At 40.6% G+C, this 11,339-nt stretch overlaps 1 long non-coding RNA gene across 1 annotated transcript in view; it reads left to right on the top strand.

Annotated features, from left to right (window-relative positions):
- Positions 1 to 3,056: 3,056 nt before the first annotated feature.
- The window catches only part of LOC130173630 (uncharacterized), a 31,851-nt gene continuing 23,568 nt past the window's right edge, over positions 3,057 to 11,339 (top strand). The window contains exons 1-2 of the long non-coding RNA XR_008828457.1: positions 3,057 to 3,409; positions 7,134 to 7,222. This is a non-coding gene — a long non-coding RNA (uncharacterized LOC130173630). The remainder of the gene's footprint in view (positions 3,410 to 7,133; positions 7,223 to 11,339) is intronic.

Genomic DNA, 11,339 nt, shown 5'->3' with positions numbered 1-11,339 from the left:
TGTGTGCTGCCCTCTCGCTGCTGTTGACCTCCATGAGGGCAAACGCTGTATTCTCATCTGCCCGCTCTGTTCGGCCCGGGGGTGGTAAAGTGGGTGATTAGGGGATTGAGGTCAACTTTTCCCATTGGTCTGAGGGAAGTTCCTTTGATCTGCTGAGTAGGCATTCTTCTCTCTTTTCTCTGTGTTCTCTGTCCAGCACCGTCGCCACTGAGGAGGACAAGGGAGGCTGTTAACCCACCTCAGTCCACTCCTCGGCCTCACTGGCCTTCGCTTTCCCCCTCGCACCCCCCGCCCCCTCCTCCACCTCCTTCCCCACCAACAGCTTTAGGGAGGCTCAGGCTGGATGGTGGCGGTGGTACCTTTCATTTCCCGAAATGTGAGAGGCGGAGAGCTGTCATTTGCCAATTTGGCCTGAATGGGGCGGACAGCGGATTGAATGTCGTTTTCCCACCAGGCTACACCATCCAGACCAGCAGGGGAGGGAGGGGGATACAGGGAGCGCGGTGTAATGCTAGAGTAAAATTAGAGCTTTGATGGCAGCTAATAGTGTGTGATGGGTGGCACTGACGTAGATTTCCAGTAAAGACGCCACAGGTTCCCTCTCTCTCTCTCTCCCTCTCTCCCTCTCCCCCTGTCTCTCTGCCTCCCTCTCTCTATCCCTCTCTGACACACCTATAAGATTATGCGGGCCCTGCCTTCTTTCTCAGAGCTGTAATTTCTCCCTGATCAATATAATTATACATCTCCAACTCCAATCCTGCCTATGTCAAAGGGTTAGACCGGTCCTGTTTCTGTGTGTGCCTTCTTCTCTCTCTCTCACACACACACACACACACACACACACACACACACACACACACACACACACACACACACACACACACACACACACACACACACACACACACACACATACATATATCAGCCTTTGAGCAAGTGAAGACACCGCAGAACAAGACTAACAGTGTTCCTCTCATATTCCAGGGCCAGGTGAGATGCAAGCAGGAAAAGATTTTGTTACAGAAATCCTCCACTTTACAGCAGTGTATGACACTGTAGTGCTGCTTAAAGGATTACTCAGTTCACTCTAATGTTCTGTTTGGACTCCCGGAGATGCCAAACCCTCTTCAGCAGCTCAGCAGACGTACTGAACATTGTTTTTTCACGACTTTTCTTAATTTTCAGATATCTGCTCATGACATGTTTCAGAAGTTCAATGCAGAAAATGACACATTACTTCTGTTTTCCTGTTGTAAAATATGGTTAAAAACAATGTATTTTCACCTACTCTACATCTGCGATTGGTGATGACAGTAGTTTTTAGGCAGCATTGCCCATCTCAAATCCAAAAGGAGTCGGTTGGCATTTATGTTATTTGAGTTTTCTAATAGTTTTGTCAGGGAGTTTGATCTCTCTGATGTCTACATGACCCAAAACATTAGTACTGTCACAATATACGATAACTTGAACACTTCTTTGTCCGTAAATTACCCTTCTTTTGGCAAACAAATTTATTCATGCATAGCACATATGACATTTGATTAGTAACAGGGCTTAATTGTCCTATCCATACATCCCTTCATCAAATGTGGCAGAGGGAAGACAGTTACCACTTCAATACTTTCTATATACTGGGTTTTAATGAGCTCAGAAGAAAAGGAAGAAATATGAGTAAAAATTTTTGATTTTTGTAATTGCTGTTATTACTTTTACATTCACAACACTGGGGTATGTGGGAATGTTAAGTGAAGCCAGGGTTAAATAATTAGTCACTTGACAGAAAATTTATCAAAAACTTTTTCAATAAAAGATAAATTATTTGTGTATTTAACCAAATAATTTCAAGGTCAAAATTTGCGGCATTTCTTCTGTTGCATATCGTTAGACACTTCATTCCTTTGGGTGTTTTTAATTATTGTTCTGCCAAAAGAAGAACACCCTGGACTCCTGGAACATGTCATGACCCTTTGTTGCCTTTGTTGCATTAGTTGCAGCGTTAGTCGGGACATAGCATCAGTGTTAATAAAGAAAGGAGATTTTTTTTTATGTTTAGCCTCAGAGTGTGAGGTGGCTAAGTGCACTTTAAAGTTACTTTGAGATCACAGTATTGAGTTATGATGAGTGGATGAATTTGTGTGGTGCTGGGTGGTTAAGGACACCCAGGTATTGCAGCTGTTTCCTTCAAGGGTTTTTAAAATCCACATCAATCACCCCCACCTCCAGACATGAGGATGCATGAAACACAATACTGGGACTTACCTCAAGGCTACACACACACACACACACACACACACAACACACACACACACACACACTACATTAGATGTTTTGATAGCTTCTGAGGCACGAGCGGCACTGTGATGCTCCGACATATGGAAGGTTAAAGGCTTCTTAAATATCCATATCAATCTGCACACTTGTCAGCTTGACAATGACGGAAACAGAACACCATTAACCGCGTCAGGCAGTATGATCCCCGTCTGTGCAACATTAGAGAAATAGATGGCTCTCTGGAAGACATTCCTCTGGACGCTAGCCAAGCCGGTGCTCAGGGGCTGAATTATAGTTTTTGATTGGTTGTAATGGCAAAATATTTAACTGTTAGACCTTCATGTTGGGTTTGACACACGTGTGTGCTGAGGTTTTTTTTTTAAATTTTTTTAACAACTATAGCAGAATGTGGGTTGCTTCCTTGTTTTGGTTCCAACGTCAGAAATATAATATCCTGTTTTAAAATGGATCTGATTGCATTGATTTCATTGTTCTGCTCTTTCTTGGTAATGCATATATGCTTGTGACCGTGCGGGGTGATTGTCCTCTTCCTGCTGCACAGAAACCATTGTACTCTGCTCTCCTGGGATGGGAGATGTTTTGTTTTTTGAGCTCTTTCACAGCTCTCCCTCTTTTTTTTTTTTTTTTTTTTTTTTTTATAACACAATAGCCCTCTCTCCTCTCACCCAGCGTGGCAACCCTTTCAAACGGGAAGCTCCAGGTCAGTTTCCCTTGCCAAGTTTTGCAGCCTGCCATGTTGTCTATTCTGCTCAGCTATTTAAAAAATGTTGAATATCAACAATGGCTTTCACTGGTGCATTGTCAACTTTTGTATGAAGCAATCTTGGCTGAATGAGATGGGTCCCAGAGCAGGGAGAGCTCAGCTGCAGTGTGCACTACCACACCAGTGACTGCCCGGGTCTCTCGCTCTTTATATTTCTCTGCTGCACTGGGAGCTGCCATGGTGGTGGTGCTCCCGTCCGAATGGCCACGGTTGGAGTCTGGGCTGTGGATGTCATTGCTATCTTCCAGTCCATGGTCCTGCTCCTAGGCCGGGCCGGCTGACAGCCAGCTGTTGAAGGTGTGTCTAACAGAGGGATTGGGAAGCAGCAGCACCCTTGGGACCAGTCAGAGCTTGGTGAGTGCCCTCAATTTTGTGGCCAAAGTGGGAGGAGGTTAGTAGTAAAGAGAGGAGAGGAGAGGGAGGGGGGGATTCAGGAAGATGGTGCAGAGAGCTTTGCGTTCTGTATTTACGTGGTCTGTTCACATATTACATGTGTTGCTTGTTTTTTTGTTGTTGTTGTTGTTGTTTTTTTGTTTTTTTTTAAGACATGTAAAGTCACATCTTGGTCCAGGTGTCATTCAGACCAGACACAGGAGAATTAAAAACATCAAGTCAGAACAGCGCATAAACATCACACTTCAGTTGTCCCGTTAAGAAATAACTGACATAGACTCAGAAGATCAGAATGAAACTCTGGCAACGTTTCATTTTTTTTTTTTTTTTTTTGTACAGTCTACAACCATTTTGACACTTTAACAATGTTCAAACTCCCTACAATACCAAAGGGTCTGTCCTGTCTGATATGCACACTGGATGCATCAGTGACTTTATGCTGAGCTCTGTGTGTTAGCACAAGCACATACATCTATGTTTGTGTAAGTGAAGAGAAAGATGAAAGCAGGAATGAGAGCTTGCTTCCAGATAATAGTAGCTTAGGCTCTTTGTCCTGCTGTCAGCCAGGAGAGGAGCGAGGCTGGAAATCGCTCCAATGCAGCGGCAACATCTTGTATGTTTCATTGACATATCAGTCTATGGGGCAATGAGCTGTCGCATCTGCCTGCACTCCTCTGCACACTTATGCTGTGTGTGTGTGTGTGTGTGTGTGTGTGTGTGTGTGTGTGTGTGTGTGTGTGTGTGTGTGTGTGTGTGTGTGTGTGTGTGTGTGTGTGTGTGTGTGTACAAATAGGTGGAAGTACTATAGTGTTAGTGAAAAGCAAAGGTCGATATAATCGCAATATAAAGATGAAGCATTATTAGTGCAGCACAGTGGATTGAGCTGAGCAGAGGCAGTAACATCAGTAGCATTTACTTTAGCAGTCATATGAAGAATTAAGCACAATTATGGTTCCGACTCATTTTTTATGCTTTAACACTTTTTAAATAATTTTCTTTTATCTTTTATACTCAGAGGGTGTTCTAAAAAGAGAGGTAAGACACTACCATTTAATATCACAAATTTAAGAGCTTCTAGTTTAAACAATTTGAAATTTGAATTTGTCATACTGAAAATGTCACACACTTAAATTTTAATGTTGATTCTAACTTGTGATCTTTTTTTTTTTTTCCATTCTGTCATAACTCGGTAATCATTTATGCAGCATAAAAAACAAACAAAAAACTAAGTGTGATTATAGATCTTTTTTAAAAAAAAAAAAAAAAAAAAAAAAAATCTTTTTGAATATCCACCTGAAAGCCTGAAATATTGGAGCTCCAGTAAACAGAGCTGGGACATCCTACCTTCTTGAGGACCTGAGTTGTCCTCTGTCTCACCTCTCTCAGCTCAACCCAAGGCAAGGTGACCAAATTCATCTCAGGCCAGCCCATCCATTATCTTGTCAACACAGCCAGCTTCCCGCCTTAGTTTGCTCTTCTCCCAGCAGACTCACTCTAATGAAATACGCAATAATCACCACACTCATCTCATCATGCTCAAGGTAATTAATATATTTAGAGGGCGATGGCTAACTCTTAATTAAATTATGCCTCCTTTAATGAGACCTTGACTGGGACTAAATTTATGACCACTATCTGCTTTATCAAGTGCTTGGCACGCAACAAAGATTTGTCATTTTCTCCCAAATCACAGCTAGATTACACATAATGGGACTCATGATTTATATATCAATTTATGCTTGTTTGTTTCTTTATTTAAGATTTAATAAATTACCTCTTATAATTACCTAACCTAGTTTTGGGTTCCTAAAAGCCCCAATTTCTGCAATTAATGCTCAGCGCTGTATCGCTGTTACATATTCATTTTGGAGGAGAATACAGATAACAACTTGGTGACATTAATCATGTTACAAAATTGGGTGTATTTAATTAATTAAAGTTACACTGCAAATTAATTGTGTATTCTCACAATATTATCTTAAACTAATGAAGGCTCGACAAAGAGACTTTCATTTTTTAAAAGAGGCTAGATTAGTGGGATCTCAATTATGGCTAAAACAAAAGAGGGCTGCTTGCTTGGGCATGGCGCAAAGCAAAAAGTGACGATTCAGCACTTTCTCCCAAACAAAAAACTGAGAAAGTTTCCATTGTTTTTGGAAAAACTGAACATGGCAATGATTCAAAAGATACATGGAAAATAATGAGTGCCGCAATTAGCCAGTCAGGCAATAACACTATTTAAAGTGATCATCATATAGAGGTGCTTGATAATGCCATTCACAGGCAGCAGGCATCAGCTTGCTAACAGACCATCAGAACTTTAACACTGGAGCAAAAAAAAAAAAGCATCTGGAGGCCTAATTTAAACTGTGTGCTCTTTTGTTAGACGTATACAACATTTGGAAATAATCAGACAACATCTCGTAGCACTCTGAAAACTAGTGTGTAGCAAAATGAGATGTAATATGTTGTGTCTATATAGGATAAATGAAGATGGCACAGATGATAGTGTGAGCTGAGGAAGTTGAGGCCGCACGGACTTTGTTCCTGTGCAAACACTGAAGTGATCATGTTTGCGCACGAGGTGGTTTCATCTAGCCTCACCCACTGGCTCAGAAGCGAAACCATATTTATTGAAATTTTCTGCTTAATTTAAACTGAATTGAAATTAGCTTTCAGCGGATCGGGGACTTATAATTCACAGTAATTTAGTATTTTATTTTTCATTTAACGCATCATATACCAAATGTTTTAATATGGATGTTTCTCCTAATCTGCTAAGTAAACGTAAAGAGTCTTTGTCTCAGAAATGACTTCAAGGAGCTAATAATCATTGTATATTCATCTAAAAATGCTTCCACCGATGTCCTCTACTGTGATTTAATTTCATTTGCTTTTAGCTTCATTAGTCAATAACCACTGGGAAAAAATGCTTATGTCAATTATGGGAACTCCAAGGGTCAGTGAGTATATGAATTTTTAACTGCACACTGCTGCATGTGATTATATTAAGTGGTCTTGTAACAATGATTAACCCCAGCGGCGTGTGTGAGTGTGCGTGCGCGTGTGTGTGTAACTGAGCAATTTTGCATGCACTCATGTGTTGAGCATACTTGATCAAATGTGTTTAAAATGTGCATCCCTGAAATGATAAGCAGCTACAACCAAAAGAGGGTGAGGTGATGAAGTGAAAAACTGTTCCCTAGGCTAAGTGAGATGGAGCAGAGTGTTGGGTGGTCACGCCTTGTCTGCTCACGACAGTGGCGGGTTAAAGAGATTACACTGGGTCTGTGTCAGCAGCCTTGGCCTTGCTCACACAAGAACATAATGAGGAGGGACATGCTTGGTCTGGCGAGGAGAAAAAGAGGCTAAAGTTTGAAGCATTCTTCGCAGATGGCGACGGGAGGCAAACAGCTTTTTGCATGTTGTTTTACAAGCAGAGGTCAATAATGGATAAATTCCACAGAGCTGAACGAGGTGGCTGTTGAGTGCAGACACATCACTCGTGGACTTCACTCCACCGCCACCACAATGAAAACACAAATTACTCTGCTACAGTGGAGGCGAGAATGCAGCGTTCTCCATTAGCCCAGACTCCTCCTGACAGAGTTGCAGCACTCCACTAAAGCTCACCTGAAAATCACAAATCTGTCCTCTGAGTGTGTGTTTTTGGTTCTTTTTGAAGGTTTGAGTGAGAGTGCCTTCACCTGTAATGACTGAACCTTCACTGCCTAACATGGGAGACGATCCTCGGGGGTTGCGTCCCAACGTGTGGTGAGTTTGCAAATCTGCCTGCTTCATCCTCTCTCATTCTATCTCATGATGACTAAAGCTCCACAAACCAGACGACACAGATCAGAACCTGAGAAAATCTAATTCCCCTTGAAGATCAGTCCGCGGCCTCTTATTTATTCTCTGCCCTGATGCACGTACAGAGATGTTAACTCCCTCTCTTCTCCTGACTCCTGTCTGTCAGGAGGCAATGAACACACACTTAAAACCTTCAGAATCTGAATATCAACTTCAAACAATCTCATTATTCATTTCAAGGTTTTGACCATCCTTTGTTTGGACTACATTTGCACATATTTAAGAAAAAAAAAATCATTTTTTCAACATAATGAAAAGGAAACTTACTTTAATTAAAGGTCTTTCAGGTCATTCCCAGTTCTGTTAATTTGCCTCTCAAAGAGAGTCTGTAATTTCCTGACAAGTCTCCAACCAAACAGAAATCAACAGTGTGCAAAAATATTCTCAAATTATTATTTATGCCACGATGAAAGTCTTTTTAATTTGATAATATTTCAAAGCTCCTAACAGATCTGCTATGTGGAGCCTCTTAGATGCTATGATTAAGTAATATAAATAAGGTTAAATGATACCTGTTGCAGCTCATTAATAATTGATAATATTAACGTATGGGTTTTTCAAGGCAAAAAAGAAGCATTTAGGAGAAGACTTTTAGATTTAGTTTTAGCAGCTTCAGTAAGAATTTTCTGTCATGAATTAATGTGAAAAAAAGAAAAACAAAGATCCAACAGAGTCTAAATGTTTCCTCAGCCACGACTCTGCATTACACACAGACATTAAACATTTGAATCTATTTTTGTAAAGTTTTTTTTTTTTTTTTGTCAACTATAACTCTTATGGGTCAAATACGTCACATTACCATGAAGGATATACTACCCCTGCCTCGTGAAATAAAGAGGTGATAATGGCGGCACTTTTCTTCCTTTAAATGACCCGTGAATATTATTTTACCTGTGTTGAACTGGGAGGACGCAACCATTCACGCCGACACAATAGGGACAGCAGACCGTGCGTAAATTGCATCTTCATTTGCATTCCTGGTCCAAAAATCATGCAAATCTTAATGAGACAGTCTCCATTGTGGTTGTAATTGAAAACCCATTCTTTGTTAATTACTGTTTCTCAAAGGCCTTGTCCGCAGTCACTGGGCTGAAACAAAAAAAGTTATTGATTCTGGAGGTCGTGGGGTTTAAAATGGACACGTCAAATAATGTTGTTTATTGTGGCTTTGAGATGAGACTTTCGATTATTTAAAAAAAAAAAAAAAAAAAAAATTATCTCCTTTCCGGCGACTATTAAAAATGAAAGGACAATATAAGACTTGTACATGGCAGGCTATAACGATAAATAAAGGGCAATAAAAAGCAATAAGTGACGAGCTCTTATCAGTCAGTGATTTGCAGATGAATGGCAGACACGCAGCGTCTGTGTCTTGTCGTATAATATTAAAGTTGAGCGCGTGTTGTCCGTCGTGAATTCAAAGTGTGTGACCATAAAGCTCTGCTGACAGCCGATCAAAGGGTGCGGACAAGGTGAGATTAATGTCGTTTTGTCTCAATAGATTTTAATTCCCTTAAATCTCTCTGCATAAATAACCAAAATTTTTTATTATTATTTCTAGGCCCCGAAGGCCACAATTAAACCCATCCTTCAACCAAAACCTTTATTTCTGTCAAATCCAGGCACCGGATTTTAGTTCAGCTTAAATGTAAACAAACCGATCGCGTTTCACATCTTTATTGTAACGAAAAGGTTTTTATAAAAAAAAAATATATATATATATATGTATGTACAATTGGCTTCTCAGAAATCGACACTTTGAGAGGAAGAATCTGTCCCCGCCTTACGTGCACATGCGCATTTCATCCACTTATTTTAAAACATGAAATTATCCAGGCTCGATGTGATTGCATACAGGTTATATCCTCCCATCAGGACATCCACATATTTCCCAACATTCAACAGTGGGATCCTGCAGCCGCGCGCCCTCAGAGCCCTTTTGGTCTGTCAGGCTTGTTGAGTCTGAATCGGAGCGGACTGTGCTGGTGGTCCTCGGTGCCTTAATTAGGAAATTAGCTGCACAGAAGCCCTCATTAACCAAACTCCGGGCTACTCCTGCTGGGTTTTTTTCCTCCTTTCTTTCTCCCTCTCTCTCTCTCGCTCCCCCGCTCTCTCTCTCTCGCTCTCTCTCTCTCTCTCCCTCCCTCCCTCTCTCTCTCTCTCGCTCTCTCTCTCTCTCGCTCTCTCTCTCTCTGCTACCGGTCAATTTCCATAAGAAGATTACAAGCGGATCAGTATTGAGATCTGCCCAGATAAACAAATAACCGGTTCCTGAGAATTAGATGGCTACTAATTGGACGTTAGTTTTATTGCTCTTGCTCTGTTTGTAACGCCCCATTGAACGTGAAAATTAAATTCATGAAGTGATGTCTCTCTTTTCAGCTGATTTACTACAACTATATGGCTGATGGGGCTGCAGGCTCTGCCTCCCGTTAAGATAACAGGTCATGCTTTATTCTTTAAGCTTTTCGTGCCCCTGTGTGTTCTCTCATTCTAAAAGTCATAAATATTATTTTCTTTATGTCTGTTTCTAAGCCACAGCTCTCATTGTATCTTAATCTGTCTATAATTGCTGCTAAACACATGTTGTAGCCTTAAGGCAACATGCTTATATTTAAAACACTCCTCTGGGCTTTGGATTTTGCTCTTAGTTTTACTTTAAAAACGGAAACATTCATTCATTCTTGCAGAGATAAGAGCAACAATGACTGACAGGTATTATCGGTTCATTGATCAGTTATTGGAAGCCGCTCTTTAAATCCGTAAATGAGAGTTGGTCTCACCCAGTGTTTCCAAATACACAGCTGATTTTTCCAAACACTCTGGTTTTTAATCCAAACAGCAATAAATGGTAAATAAAAAAAATAAAAAAATAAAAGTCTGCAGGCTCTGGTCCCTCAGGTGAACGCACCGCCCTGCATCTAACGTATATATTCTCTACATGCAGGAGGCCTGCACAAGCTGCATTTTTAAGTTTTAAAGCCCCAGGAGGTGAAACGCGCTGACATGCACATGCAGAACGATCCCTGCAGAGCTCATGTAAATACCGAGCTGTTAATGGCTGTTTTCGATGGGCGATCCGCTCGTAATCATTAGCAGGTGTGAGCCTTGCCCTGTCGAGCAGTTGCTTTCTGCGGCGGAGGGACGCTTCAGGTCGTTTGTAAGGAGACACATGCAAATGAAGACCCACTCCACTGCAATCATTTTAATAACCATTAACACCGCGGAGAGAAAACAAGTCAGCAAACAGCAGCTGATGGTGCGTGGGATGAGCATGAACATGTTTGCACTGTCTCAAACTCAACTTCTCCCCCAGAGACTGAGGAGACTGCCAGTCCCCTCCACAAGAGGTCGTTGATGTATTAAAAGTTTTGCAACACCGCAGAAACGGTCCACATCAACGTGCCATTGATTTAGGATTTAAACACTTATTTTTCAGAAAACAAGCATATGGCATTTTTATAATGCACTTGTTTCTGACAAATTATTCTCTTAAAAAACAAACCAAAAAAACACACACAATCGATTTTTTTTTTTTGTCAGTGTAATCACTAACCTTTATTCTGTTTTATTTCAACATTTATTCTTATGTGAAATTATTCTCCATAGCTACCTTTAAAATATTTTTTTTTTTTAAAAGAGAAAAATTAATTATTTCAGCTCCTCAACAAGTTGTTTGTCTTCCAGTTGTTTAAAGAAAATTCACGCTGAGGACTTTTTTAAAGCGCTGAAAGAAACTGCTAAACTCCTGAGAAAAAACTTCCAGGCATGTGGTTTCAAAAAAGTTCTCATTAAACTTAAAAAAAAAGAAAAAAGTCTGTTGAAGGAAGCATCGAAATCCTGATAAATAAGACAGGGCTTTTTGATGTTGGCAAAATCATGTTGGTGAAATTGTGATTAAAGAAAAGCAACTGACGGCTGTCTGACAGCAGGTAGAGATGAGAGGATTTTTTTTTCTGCTAATGGTTCATTTTATTCTAATATTCCACTTTTGACTTGGAGGATTTGCTTTCATTCCAGT

This window comes from Seriola aureovittata, chromosome 8, assembly GCF_021018895.1.
Source record: "Seriola aureovittata isolate HTS-2021-v1 ecotype China chromosome 8, ASM2101889v1, whole genome shotgun sequence".
Taxonomy (NCBI): Eukaryota; Metazoa; Chordata; class Actinopteri; order Carangiformes; family Carangidae; genus Seriola; species Seriola aureovittata.
This window is presented reverse-complemented; position numbering and strand designations above follow the sequence as displayed.